General features: G+C 30.4%; 1 protein-coding gene across 3 annotated transcripts in view; it reads right to left on the bottom strand.

Annotated features, from left to right (window-relative positions):
* LOC129963273 (long-chain-fatty-acid--CoA ligase 5-like) overlaps window positions 1-10,996 on the bottom strand; it is a 51,537-nt gene extending 40,541 nt beyond the window's left edge. Inside the window, exon 1 of one of the 3 annotated variants that reach the window (XM_056077522.1) lies at window positions 10,780-10,996. The gene's annotated coding sequence lies outside the window, so the exon portion shown is untranslated. Of the gene's footprint in view, window positions 1-10,163; window positions 10,183-10,779 lie in introns of those variants that run through there. The other 2 variants (XM_056077523.1, XM_056077524.1) reach the window with 2 other exon arrangements.
* Window positions 10,997-14,526: the final 3,530 nt, after the last annotated feature.

Genomic DNA, 14,526 nt, shown 5'->3' with positions numbered 1-14,526 from the left:
GGGACCATGATCACGATGCCAACTTTCAATGAAATAATTTTCTTTTGTGTTTGTTCTGCTTGGGACCCTGATCGCGATGCTAGCTTTCAATAAAATAATTTTCTTTTGTGTTTGTTCTGCTTGGGACCCTGATCGCGATGCTAGCTTTCAATAAAATAATTTGCTTTTGTGTTTGTTCTGCTTGGGACCATGATCACGATGCTAGCGTTCAATAAAATTGTTATTTAAAATAGCTTGGTAGTAATTTCTCTAAGCTCTTCTATATTGTAATTTTAGACAATTACATCGAAAAGGAAATTTTCTGTTGAGTTAGTTTTCTTGAAGAATTATGAAAAAGTCTTGGCCTTATTACTTTCATACATACGTAGTACGAATTAACTAATTGATGATTTTTCGGGATTTTTATATATCTCAATGTTTTAGGTCTCCCTGAGCCCCACAAATGCATTTTTGGAATTATATCTGGTTGTCTGTAAACACAATAACTGAAAACGTTTTAAGCAAATTAAATGAAATTTTACATGTATCCTTAAATGTACACCAAATTTGTCGATTTCTCTCAAATTTTGAATTAATTCCATCCACAAAATTTTGCCTATCTGACTATCCGAATGCAAGTGAACACAGTATTGATAAGGTTTTTACAGCTCAATGAATAAAATTTGGTACGCAGACACTTATTTTAAGTGAAAATTCTTATTAAATTTATCAAAGCTTTGATTGTCGGTGTGCTCTTTCAAATGAATTTGAATGTGGCCTCAAATGTGCATCAAATTTGTTAATTTCAAATTCAAGCACAACTGAAAATTGCAAAAACTTTGTGAAATGAAATTTCATACGCAGCTTTTACATCTAATGTCTAGGCATCAAATCTGCAAAAATAAATTTTGAACGAAATCTCTAAAAGAATTGTCCGTCTGACAGCACGTACTTTCTTAAGCACTTAAACGTGATCTCAAAAACCTAGCTACATAAATAAAAGAAATTTGCAATGTGACCTTGTGAGCAAATTTTGGTTTCAATACGTAGAAAAAAAGAGCGTTCAGAATATATGTCATGTTTTTCCGCACTATACTATTAAGCCTAAAACGCTCATGTCAGGGACTCTGAAAAATAATTGCATGCGTTTGTGTGGTTTCCGTTCTTGCTCAATGCCCATCATTTTATGTGGGGGAGAGAGGGAATAACATCTTTATTTAAGAGTATGTGGGAAAATTTCTTACAAATCACGTAATAGCCATCATAATAGTTAAAATAACGATCAATTAAATGTTCAGTTCTACCTCAAAAAATGCTATTACTTCGATATTGATTGGTTTAACCCTAATGAAGAACAACTGACCTCATAAATGCAGCAATGGGCTTACTCTTGATAGGCAACTGTCTTATCGGGTCACCTTCAAATCCAAAGCGGTGATAAATAAAAAGAAATCACAGATATGATAAACATTATTTCAGTCAATAAATAAAGTCCTAACAAGGACACTATTATTAAGTTATTGTGTTTTATGGTTTCGCAACAAAGTATATAATTCCAGGAAGAAGAGGCCTTTTATTAATTTCTCAGTCTTGTTCCATCAAAATATAATGTGACATATGATAATAAATATATTCTAAATAAAACAGTAAATATCTGTGACTATTAGTTCTGGAATCGAGTTCCCCAAATCTTTTGATGCCTAGTTGAGATACGGGTGCAAGTTTTCCTTTTGTCTCAGCTACATAATTGGTGGATTGTGTAGTTTAACTATCATATGGAAATTATGCACACTTTGAATTTTAAAGTCAAAAATATTCTAATATTTGTGATAATGCAACAAAAATTTCAACACAATTGTTAATTGGAAATTGTAAGTACATCTGTCATTCAATGAAAACGATAGAATTTCCATAAATCTTGAAATTATGCTTTATTTTTTAACAATCTACCTTATGGAAAGTAGCCTGTAGGAGTAATGACTGCTAAAAAAATTCAATTAAATATTTTGTGAAAATAAATATGAATGATTTTCTCAGTGAAATTATTTTTCAACTTCAAATTTTGAAAGACATATATTATTTTCAAAACTTACACAGTTCTGTTCATTGTGTTATACATCTCCCTACTTTTCTTTGTCCATATTTTTATGCAGTCATCAACAATGTTTAGAAATGAATATAGTTTTAAAATGTTTCATCATTGTTTGATTCTGAAGTAAACTTTAGTTGTAAATACAACAAAATTTCAAAAATTTTATTTTTAATGAAATTTTTGAGATACTGCAAAATTATTTTGGTGCTATTATGTTCTCGAAAATTATTAACATGTGTTTTACTGAAACATGGAAAAATAAGATAAATCTTTAGATCTTGATCATCAAAAATTAAAAAGAAAGCCAAGATGAAATATTATAAACAGCAAAACAGATTTGAGTTACACTACAACAGCGAAATATATTGTAGTAAAATATGCTTAAAACATCTTAAAAAATATATTAAAATTGAAAAAAAAAATATAAGGCACAAATATTCGAAGATCAGTTGAAAGATATTTTCTGAATTTTAAGATTTACAAAATCATTTTGGTGCTGTTATATTTTCGGAAATTATCAAGAAAAAAAAACAAAATTTAGTTTAATTTTTAATTAACTAAGATTCTAATAAGAATCTCACAAAAAATTACTCAAAGATACACATTCCTACCCTCCAAAATATGTATCTGCCAAATAAGGTAACTCTAAATCAATAAGGCAATTTGGAAGGCAGCGAACACAAACATTCATCCTAGTTATTAGTAATGATTAACTGACTCTGAAGCTACTTGATTTCGCAAGAGGATAATGTTAAATTTAACTTCAGTCAAAAAGTTTAGACATAACCTCAACTTCAAAATATCAGATGTTAAAGCTGTGCTATTTTAATTTTTTTTTTTTTTTTTTTTACATATTTTATTCATTCAGTACATAGATCTTTTCAACTGGATGATTTCTTTTCACATGATTTCTTTGTGCTAGTAAAAATGAAAATGTCTGATTCCTCTACCTTCTAATCTACGTGGTGTTGTAATTTCTTTTTTACACTTCTTGTAAACTACATAGGTACTATATAGAATCTGTTTCAAAAGTAGAAGAAAATCACGCGATAAAATATTTGAAGAGAGAGAGAGAGAAAGCGATTTCTGGAAAATAATATAATCCATTGCAGGAAATTGGTCAAAAGTATTTGTTTAAAAAATTATCGAAATTTAGAAAAAATATGCACGAATATTAAATTAATAACATTGAAAAAAATTTAATTGGAAAGTGACATAAAATTATTCTTATGTCATATTGATTTTGGGAACTAGGGTGTAAAAAATATGAAACTTTCGCTTAATTTTGAATTAATTAAAATTCCAATCAAAAATTTAAAAACAATTTCTCCGGAATGCCCATTCCCCCATTCCTAAACACATATGTGCCAAATTTGGTAGCTGTTAGTCAAACATTCTGATTCCAAAGCACACAGACACATACGCGCATTCATTTTTATTATTAGTGTAGAAAAAAATGAAGACAAAACAGAAATAAAATTATTTTTTTTTAGTATATTATCATAGAAGGATTAATTTTAAGGCTTTTATATTATATTCAATGTTATCGTAACGAATTCGATTTTATCCAGCGGTTATAACTAGTTAAGCCCTTGAATAGGCAGAACATGATAAAGAAGAAATATGCCATCATTTTTCGGCCCGCGCGACCTTGTAGTATCTAGGTAGATGTTGAAACAGATGTCTGATATGCACTTCTGTAATGCGCTTAAATCTAATTTGCATCTTTGGGAGCTTTTCCGAAGGATGTGATTATGTCTCTCCAAGAAGAAAACTAATATTAGTCATCCCTACATTATTGAAGAATTTCCTGTTACAACATACAATGACGTGGCAGTAATTGAACAATTCTGGTAAAAACATAATTAAAATTGAGTCCACAATTTTCTTAATATGATTCTATGCTTCTTCAGTAGTAATTATTATATAAATATTTCTAAAAGTCATTCAGAAATAAAAATATGATACGAAAAATACAATTCTATCCCATTTTTGTGGGTATAAATTATTTTGAAGTAATTTATAAATAATTTGTAGTCTGTTTTTGTGACTGTAAGAAGATTTAATAGCTACAGAATTGTTTAAAGTAATACTTATAAATTATGGTAATATTAAATCTACATATTCTTATGAATTCCGGAGTTCTTTCGATTTTTTAGTCGATGTAGAAACAGTCCTTTAGTAACGAACGATTACTTTTATTAAACACGAAGACAAGAATACACAGACAACAAATATACAGCTGAGACGCACACACTGCAGAACACTACAACATACAATAGCCCACAAGTAGTAATAGGTAGTAATTGTCACAGCACACAAAGATACCATACAGAATCCTCAGGAAAAGGGAATCTGCGTAGTTTCACTCTACGATCTCTCAAAAAATCTGGAATTCTCCACTGTTCCCTCGCTTTAGCTGTAACCAACTGCAGACTCACTATTACACGACTGGCTGCTCCTCACACGACTCGATGCTGCTTCTGCAATAAACACCAGGACTCGACACACAGCTAAATTCAGCAATCGCTTGATCTCCACACAACGTTTGCCCTTCGCTAGACTGATCCAACTACTCACCTTTGACACTTTCTACGATTCAATACACGACTGACTTCAGCTTGTGACTACCGGCCTATTATAGTTCCTGTAGCCAGGCAGAGAAAGCTCTGGAACAATCAGGCATATCTCAGTTCCTATTGGTTCTATCGCTAAAATTCTGGAAAATTCCAGCATTATCTATTGTGTTGCCAAAATCGCCAAATTATCTCCAAGTTTATCGCAAATCCTGAGATCACTAATGCGGCATCCGATCAGCATCCAACAGAAGTGATCGTAAAACGGTCTTTCCAGTGATTGAACTAACCGTGTAACACGACAGATTTGTAACAATATATATCAAACGTTAACCTACATGGAACAGAAACCGCTCTTATTATTTATTGTCGAATGGCAATAGTCAAATGTAAGCAAAGTAAAGAAAGTAAAAAACTGTCAGCTAAGAAAAACCGAAAATCATGTCTGGTTCATCCAAGTAGTAATTACGTATCCATTGCAAGTTTCCTAGATCAAATGGTTAGGAGATTTCGTTATAAGCCAGCGATTCTCAACCTGCGGGGCGCACCCCCCTAGGGGGGAGCGAGCACACTAGAGGGGGGTCGCGAGAATATCCAAGATAAAATATTATTTTAAAAATTGATCAACTGATTGAAAGGAAAGCTACCATACACATATAAAACAAAATACATTTCGACATATTTAATAACTTATTTAAATAAAACAACTTACTAAATCAAAATTTACTTAATTAAAACATACTAAATTAAAAACAAATTTAATAATTATTAGTGACTTTCTTGGACCTGTCTTTCAGAGCAAAATTTTTCGAAGGAAGGCTTAATATTAGAAATAGCTACTCTCAGTTCTGTTTCTATACTTAGCAGAGATCTGTATTTTGTCTTCAAAGAAGCCACAGCAGAAAATCCAGTTTCACAAAGGTAGGATGTTGAAAATGGTAATAGAATGCGAAATTCCTTTGTTTTTAGTGCAGAAATATCATCCTCTATTCCTGTCCAAAATTCAAATAGTGATTTATTACTAAATTGTCTTTTAGTTTCGCCACTTGTAGTGAAGTCTATGAATTTTTCTTTCTCATGAATTGAGAGTCATTCGGGAGTCTTATGAAATGAATCCCTAACCCACTCGTAACTTGCTATCCATTTGTCGTCAGCAAGAAAATACCTTTTAAAATTCTTTTCCAGCATGACTAAATGATTTTCAATAGGTACAAAAACAACTTTTACATGTTCTTCTTTAGCCTTGTAAGTTTTAGTACAATCATCCACATTTGCAAACATTGTTAGTTTGTTTTTTTTTTTTTTTGCTTTAAATTTCTGTTAAACAATTCCAATTTTCTACAAAAAGCATTAACTTTATCACTCGTATACAACATATGTCTATTTGCTCCTTGGAGTTGAAGATTCAAGTTATTTAATTTCTCGAATATGTCGACCCAGTAGTTCAATTTCATCACAAATAAACCATTGGGAAAATTCTCGGCCTCCAGTCTGTTTTCTTCTTCTAGGAAAATGGCGAATTCTTCTCTTAATTCATAAACAAGTTGCAAAAATTTCCCTTCGATAACCATCTTACCTCGCAATAAAATAGTACTGAACCCATGTCTTTACAAAGTGCGGAAAAGATTCTCGATTTCAGGGGTATCATTTTTATATAATTTACTACGGTTACAATCGTAGTTAACACAATATTCAAACAGGGATTCATTTCTTTCGAAACCAAAGCTTCTCTGTGGATCATGCAATGTATCCAGACCCACTGAGGCAATTTTTGTTTTACAAGTGCTTGTATACCTTAGAGTCTTCCAGACATTGAACAAGCGCCATCGGTTCATATCCCTACGCAATTTTTCCATTCTATGTTTGCCTCATTCATAAAATCATTTAAAATAGCAAATAATGCAAGCGCAGTTGTTTTGAGTTCTATTGGTTTGCAGAAAAGTAGTTCTACTACTGACATATTATCACAAAATTGAACATAGGCAATTAAATGAGCTTCTTTATTACTATTTGTTGCTTCATCAAGCTGTACTGAAAACAAATTGTTCACCTGACTTCGAGAAAAGCTGATACTGTACATCTTCAGCTATATCACCGATTCGACGAGCAACAGTAACATTTTAAAGAGGTATGGACTGCAATTATTTTGAAAAATTATATCCAAACATAGTTTCTGCAATATCAGTTGTTGCTGGCAAAATAAGCTCTTCAACAATGGTGTGAAGGCTTTTACATCTGGTTATTTTATATGAAACTTTGTAAGATGCAATTAAAGCTTTTTTTTATTCCCAAAGTTTCTTTAAAAAGGAATTTTTGCTGTTTATATGATTTTAATTTTAATTCGAAGAATTATCTAGGTTTGTTGTACTAACTATGAAGCGTTTCCAAATGTCGTCGTTTAAGTTCATTAGGTTTCATGTTGTTTGCAGCCAACATTTTTGAGCAAATTATGCACATGGGCCTTTCTTCTTCATTTACTTCAGTACTGATAAACCCAAAATTTAAGTATTCTTGAGAATTTTTCTTGGTTTTATTTTCTACGCTCGTCTGTGTATTTGTTGCTGCTTGACTATCGTCTAATTCTCGCTTACTTTCGCTTAAAAATATATCCACGAGTCTGCATAAATCTACTGCCTTGAATATTTAATAATGCAATTAACACGAAAACATATATAACATACAAATTCACGATAGATTCGATAGCGATAGAAGGATCGACTCCAATGAGACTGGCAGGAATTGAAACTTGCGTTATCGAACATTTTCCTTCTTTCTATGAGAAAACATGTGCACTGCGCCTGCTCAAGAGGGCATCGGTGGTGTGGATTCCCTTCCACAAACGTAACTTTTTGTTTGTTTGTTATTTTAGTCGTGCTTCTGTTTTATTTCTTTTATTATTCGAAAAAATGTATTCCCAGTTTCTAAATTTAGCTCACCACGTCTAGGTTAACTTTCATTAACGCATTTTTCTGCTTTCATATTCTTTTAACGTTATCTCCCTGTTTGGCTTTCATTTCAAATATAATATTTAAATTTTCCCCGCTTTCTTTCGCTTCATCTGTTCACCAGCCGCTGGGCAAAATGCCACATTTGGTTTCTCGCCAACGTTGGCTCGCCTTTACTCTTGTTTTGGCAGTTAGTTAAAAATAATTTAAAAACAGAATCCAAAATACTCAATATGCATTATTGTTGTGTATATTTTATTGTAAACGGGGGGGCGCGATGAAAATTATGATTGAAAACTGGGCCGCGAATATTGAAAGGTTGAGAAACGCTGTTATAAGCCAATCAGTGAATAGAATTACGAAAGTAGTAAGATTCATTTAGATAAGATAGATACATTCTAGAAATCACGTGATCTAAATTTACAACTTAATGAATGTGCTTGAGAAAGAAGTTAAATCTTGAGAGTTTAACGTGGTGTAGAGAAAGTATTGCAATCGTTAAAAAGATCAAATTAGAGATTTTGACGAACCTCCACATTTCAGACCTGTTTGAGTTCGAAAAACATATTTTTGGCATGGTATCTCTCTGTTTGTCGGTCTAAGAACACAGTGTGTCTCAAAAGCGCGTTGATGTAGATGGTTGAAATTCAGTTTAAGGCATTTTTAACAAATTTGTAGATTTCTGTCAAATTTTAAATGAAATTTATACTCACAGGAAATCTGTTTCACAAGATCTTCCAATACACGTGGGCTCGTTAGTATCACAGAAAGGTACGCAAACAAAATTTAGTACTCGAATTTAGCATCAAAAATAATGGCTATATAACAAAGAATATTATATATATATATATAAATATATCTAAAATACGGTTATGAACAAAGTTTGAATCAAAGTTTTGCGGCATATATGTAAGCGCAATAATTCACAAGCGTATTTAATTAAGTTAATGAAATTCAGTATGTTATCTTGTGACCACAACTGAAGTTTCTTGCTAATTTTAGTGTTTATCGACCAGGAAAAAAAAGGCATCCAAAATACCGAAAGAGATAGTATTAGTTTGAATACTAGATTAATGACAAATATTTATATTTCGTAATTATCATTTACTAGGGCCATGCAAGAGAAGTTTCAGAGAGACCACTTCCACAGGTCGTATTCATAATCACATATGTACTATTTTAGAAGCATTGTTTATTCGATGTTCTCATGTATTTCTTATTAATTAATTCATTATTGTTATTGTATCCATGGAAATGCAAAGAGTAAGGAAAGAAAGTATCAGATATTGTCAAATATCCGGAGGACCATTGCCACCAACTTTGGTGCTTCAGGAATGAAAGGGATCTCCCGAAGTGGGTCCATCAGCGGTAGACACAAGGACACAAGGAAAAAGGTTAGGGGCAGTAACCAGCCAAGCTTTAAAATATCTGCGGTAGTAGATGGGCACTCGAAGATGTGTCTCGGTATGAGCTGTGTTTCCGGGCAGTTCTTGCAGTAGATATAGGTTCTTGTCCCATCAGGAAGGATCTTCATTCCCTTATAGTGATTTGTTCTTAATCTAGCCAGTATATTGTTACATTTCTAGGGAAACCAAAGTCGGTGATTAAAGACTTCCTAGAAATCTGATTTATAAGTCTACATCTGGTCACAGCGTTCGTATCTGTAAGCATGATGGTGGAACTAGGTTGGACAAGATTTCGTGCCTCTTTGGGCAAAGCATTCGCACATTCAGCACACAAGATTGTTAATTCTTTAATCTAATCATCTGAACTTTATTTTAATGGACAAAAAGAGATAGAACTCAGTAGCGTGTTTGCTAATATAAAATTTGCTCATAAAAGCATTACAAAAAATATGTTTTTTGGATATATTTCATAATTTCAATTATCATAAAAAGCAGTTTTTTTCAAAAAGAATTATAAAGAACAATCACCTACAATTGGAAAATATTACTTGAATTCTATAAATTTGAGGGACTGACAAAAAAATTTTTATACAAAATTATAAAATTTGATTATACCACTTCATATTTCTGAAGCTATTTCAAAATTAAAAATGTCTAACAATAGTGTAGTTTTTCAAACCCCAGAGAAACATGAAATGAAAAAAAATTACAAAAAAATAAAACTGATAACACTGTATCTAATTGTAATTATTAACAAGAAAAAATATCTGAATTATAAATACAACGAAATTTAAAAAGACACTCAGAATGCAAAACCAAAAAGAAATGCTGTAGGCGAAATATAGGAAAATACAACATTTTTTTTTTACTTTATGTTTCAAATAAAACTATATTCAATGAACACGGGCTAAAAATATAGGCATAAAACGATTTATGATACACCAATCTATGCAGACCCAAAATTCTAAAATATGAAAAAAAATTAAACTATTTAGTATAAACAACAAAAGATATTTAATCAGTTTTTAAAAAGTATCGCTTAAAATATGAATGAATGCGTGTTCATATTTAAAAAGTACGTATTGTATGAAATAGAAAAATGTGAATATATTCATTTGAATTAAATGTATATTGAAGTTGTAAAAAATTGAAGATTTTCACTTACTTCTGTTTCAGAAAACTTCAGGCTTTGACAATGATCTTTTGATTTTACTATACAAAGAAAGCAGGGCTTTTTTTTCAAAATAACTTTAACACTGGCAAAGGCACTCGTTTCAATAATATGATGGAAAAATTCGAACTGAAATTCTTACGGCATTAAAAAGTTATTGCTTCAAATGGTAAAATGAATTAATTTTGAAAAATTTTATAAAATTAGAGAAAAATTTTCAATAATTAAATATGTGCCGTTAGAAAGGCAATATTTTAATATTTTAAATTATGTCAAATATTTTTTTGTATGTGTGTGTCTGAAATAATAGTTTCAAAAATTATTGCGATTAAATGCTCAATTCTAATTTAATTTACAATTAATTGCAATATTTAAAAAAGGTTGATAAAAAGGTGATTTCTCTGTTATTAGAAGCCTTATGTGCTAAGTTTCAAAAATATAAGGAAAAATTTCTGATATGTGCAAGTAACACAAATAAATGCAAAATAATCTGCTTTATATACATAAACAGAATAAGACTGTCACAACAAAATCAAATATTGATTGGCCTAAGGGTGGTTAAAAATTGTCAATTGTATTAAAAATTATAACATCTGAAATAGCTACTTACATTTCAGTTAATTCGTTGAAAAGGCGTTTAAAGTAGATTAACTTATGCAGAAACGAGATTCAAAATTACATTTGTTTTAATAAATTACTAATTCCGTTTGTTAACCAATTACTACTGACAAATTACTGAAATAATAAAGAGTTTCCTACTAAAGGCATAGGCAATATTCTTCACCAAATTACTCCTGCATTTCTTTTGCAATTCATATGTTTCAGTAACAGGGAAAACAATACCATTTATTAAATGATCATAAAACCTTGAAATATATGCTTCGTAGAATGTATTCAGTGTCTATATTTAACCAACTGCAACGGCTGTGATATTACAACGTGACCTGAGAAGCAAAATTTGATAAAATAATATAAAAGACGATTACTCACAAAGTAATTTATGCATTTTAAATAAAAATGCTGCATCAATTATATGATAAATTTTCTATTAAAAGGTTACAAATTCGAATAAATGTAGCTTGATAATCCTACATTTCATAAAAAAAGTTGTAAAGAGCAATTTTGAGGCTCATCCATTGTAATAGAAGCTTTGGCAACATTTCACAAGTTAAAAGGGCTTAATAAATACTCAACTGAATCAATCTCTACTAATAATAAAAACGCGTGTGTGTGTGTGTGTGAGAGAGAGAGAGAGTATTGATTTGAACACACATATACTCAGGTAAAGTACAGCGTCAAGAAATTTTCAGAGATTTTTACATTCTCGTATGCATAGCTCGGAGGAAATATAATTATCATCAAAAAATTCGAACACAAGAGTTTGACTAATTTCCACTTTTGAGACCTACCTAAATTCGAAAGCACATTTTTAGAAAATGTCCATCTGTATATTTGTGACAAAGACATATCCTATCTGTGACAAAGATAACTCAAAAACGTCTTGAGCTAGACGGTTGAAATTTGGTACATGGTTTTCACTCTGAATTTGCAGATTTTTGATTTTGAGTAAATTCCGCTTATAAAAAGTCCGTCTGCGTGGCTGCCCGTTTATAAGTTAATACGATAATTACAAAACTAAAAGAGCTAGATAGATAAAATCTAGATATACAGATTTAATATAAATACACAGATTTAACATCCAAAGAGTAAACTTTTGTCAAGTTTTGAGCCAAAACCAACAACGGGCTGACTATCTGTCGGTCTACATTTTGAGGAACAAATAAACACGATCATTCAAAACCGCAATGATTTAATATATAAAATTAGGTATGGGATTTTTAGACTAGAAGTGAAGTTTTGTATCAACTTTTTGCTTTAATCAGTTGAGAAAAGCATGTCTAAAGTACAAATTTGATTTTTGGGTATTATTAACGCATCTCGGGGACTATTTCTAAAACCCTACTACTCTTTAGTTTAAGTCTGAAAGGGAACCAAGCTGATGCCCTTTAAAAAGCATTTTTTTATTTTTATTTTAATACAGCGCAAAAATTAATTACGAGTTAAAATATTTTCAGATCGCGAGAAAACGCATAAAAAATTCGTTTAATTTTTTACTTCTTTTCAAAATTTCTAAAAAGAAAATGCTCCGAGGTTAAAATTCCCGCACTTCTATCTATGCCAAATTCGATAGGTTTTTTTTTTTTTTTTTTTTTTTTTTTTTTTTTTTTTGTAGAGCCTAAAATACGCACTTAAAACTTTTTTTTGTTGTTGTTAATAAAGTTTACTTAACTCTAGCGATATGCCGATTTGCCACAAATATATATTTCAATTTAATTTAATTACTTGCTTTCAAACCAATATTCCAATTACATTTGAAATTGTAGCTGTTATAAATGAGTTCCTAAGTATCCCAGTTGTTCTGATTAACCGCCGTCGGGGAAGTATGAAGCGAGAAGATGGAATCGAATCTCAGGACCCACCTTCGTCCACTGTATAACCCTCCCGTAAAGAATAATTTCCCTCATTGAAGTGGAATAACTCAAACCCAACTCTTAATATTATTCACCTTCGGTAGGAGAGCTTTCTTATTTATATAGCAACATTTCTCTTACGCAATCGTAGTGCTTCTTACTTGTGACAGAAATATCGCATGTTTCATTTAAAACAGTATCAAAAGTAAAAATAAACTTTTAAAACTGCTTTTCATTCAGGGAAAAAGTAATAAAAAACAGTGCCACATGTACATTTCAGTCTCAAACCAGATTAAAGAAATTAGCAAAGTAATGAAAGAGAATTTCTTTTTATTACAAGAAAAGGAAATAATGTTATAAATTATGCTTAAAATCAAAATTATGAAATTTATTAGAATTGAAGACAAAATGTCTATAGTATAATTCTCAACTGAAGACAATAGTCTGTTTTCATACATCAGCTTTCAAAAAAAAATGGTAATAATTTTTATATCACTTTCCAAGAATACAGAAAGACATGCAAACGGAAAAAAGATGAAGCAAAGAATCATATTTAATTTCATTTACAACAATGATTTTTTTTATTTCCTTTTACATATCATATAATGTATCATTTATAAATTTGTTAAATTAGCAAAATAACTTTAAAAAAATTAAGTTTAATACCAGTAAAAACACCATATCTGAGATTTAATACAGCACAAAAAAAAACATTTTTGTGTAGCAATACACACACAAAGTTATTGTAGAGCATAAAAACGCTTAATTTTGTTTAAAGTTTTCAATAATTAATATTTCAAAAAAATATTCCAAACTTCACATTCCAAATCTCTAGAGTAAGTTTTTAGCAAATGTGAAAGTTCTAGATTCAACGGTTGATCTAGAGAGTCACAGTATTTAATCAGACAGACACATATTTGCTTTAAGTAATAGTTGAAAAAGAGGAAACACACTTCCCACTCATTTACAATAAGGAAATTTTATCCTGCAAATATTAGAACTAATTCGTGACCTGTGGCGACCGATTGATTCGCCGGAAATATGGGTTGTATTTTATTTTATTTTAATTTCGCATTGCAACTTCATGTCCATGATTCCGTGCTATTTTAACAGCCCTATATAATTTTTTCTCATTGTGTATGTAAACCATTCTAATGAAGACAGTACTATGGCATTAAGCGCTATTAAAAACATTATTTTTAAAACATGTATAAAATTTAACAAAAATATGCAGAATTATGCAATTGGTATTATTAAAAATATAATTTTGACATTGCGTAAAACTTTCTTTCTTGTAATAATAGTAATTTCAGAAGTATCCCAAAAACACATCCAGCTAGATTTTTAATTAATTAAAATTGTCATAAATTGACTAAGATGTGCAAATTTATACCTCCCAAGATAATGTCAATACATGTCAAATTTGGTAGCTGTAGGTCAAATGGTTAATGACATTAAGCTGTCAAATGACACTAAACGCTATTAAAAACATTATTTTTAAAATATTTATAAAATTTAAGAAAAATATACAGAACTATTCAATTGGTATTATTAAAAATATAATTTTGACATTGTGTAAAGCTTTCTTTCTTGCAATAATAATTTCAGAAGTATCACAAAAAAACGTCCAGTTAGATTTTTAATTAATTAAAATTGTCATAAATTAACTAAGATGTGCAAATTCATACCTCCTTAAATAATGTCAAATACATGTCAAATTTGGTAGCTGTAGGTGAAATGGTTAATGACATTAAGCGGTCAAATGGCACTAAACGCTATTAAAAACATTATTTTTAAAATATTTATAAAATTTCAGAAAAATATACAGAACTATTCAATTGGTATTATTAAAAATATAATTTTGACATTGTGTAAAGCTTTCTTTC

This window comes from Argiope bruennichi, chromosome 3, assembly GCF_947563725.1.
Source record: "Argiope bruennichi chromosome 3, qqArgBrue1.1, whole genome shotgun sequence".
In the NCBI taxonomy this organism is placed as follows: domain Eukaryota; kingdom Metazoa; phylum Arthropoda; class Arachnida; order Araneae; family Araneidae; genus Argiope; species Argiope bruennichi.
Note: the sequence above shows the minus strand (reverse complement) of the source record. Positions and strands in the feature narration are given on the sequence as shown.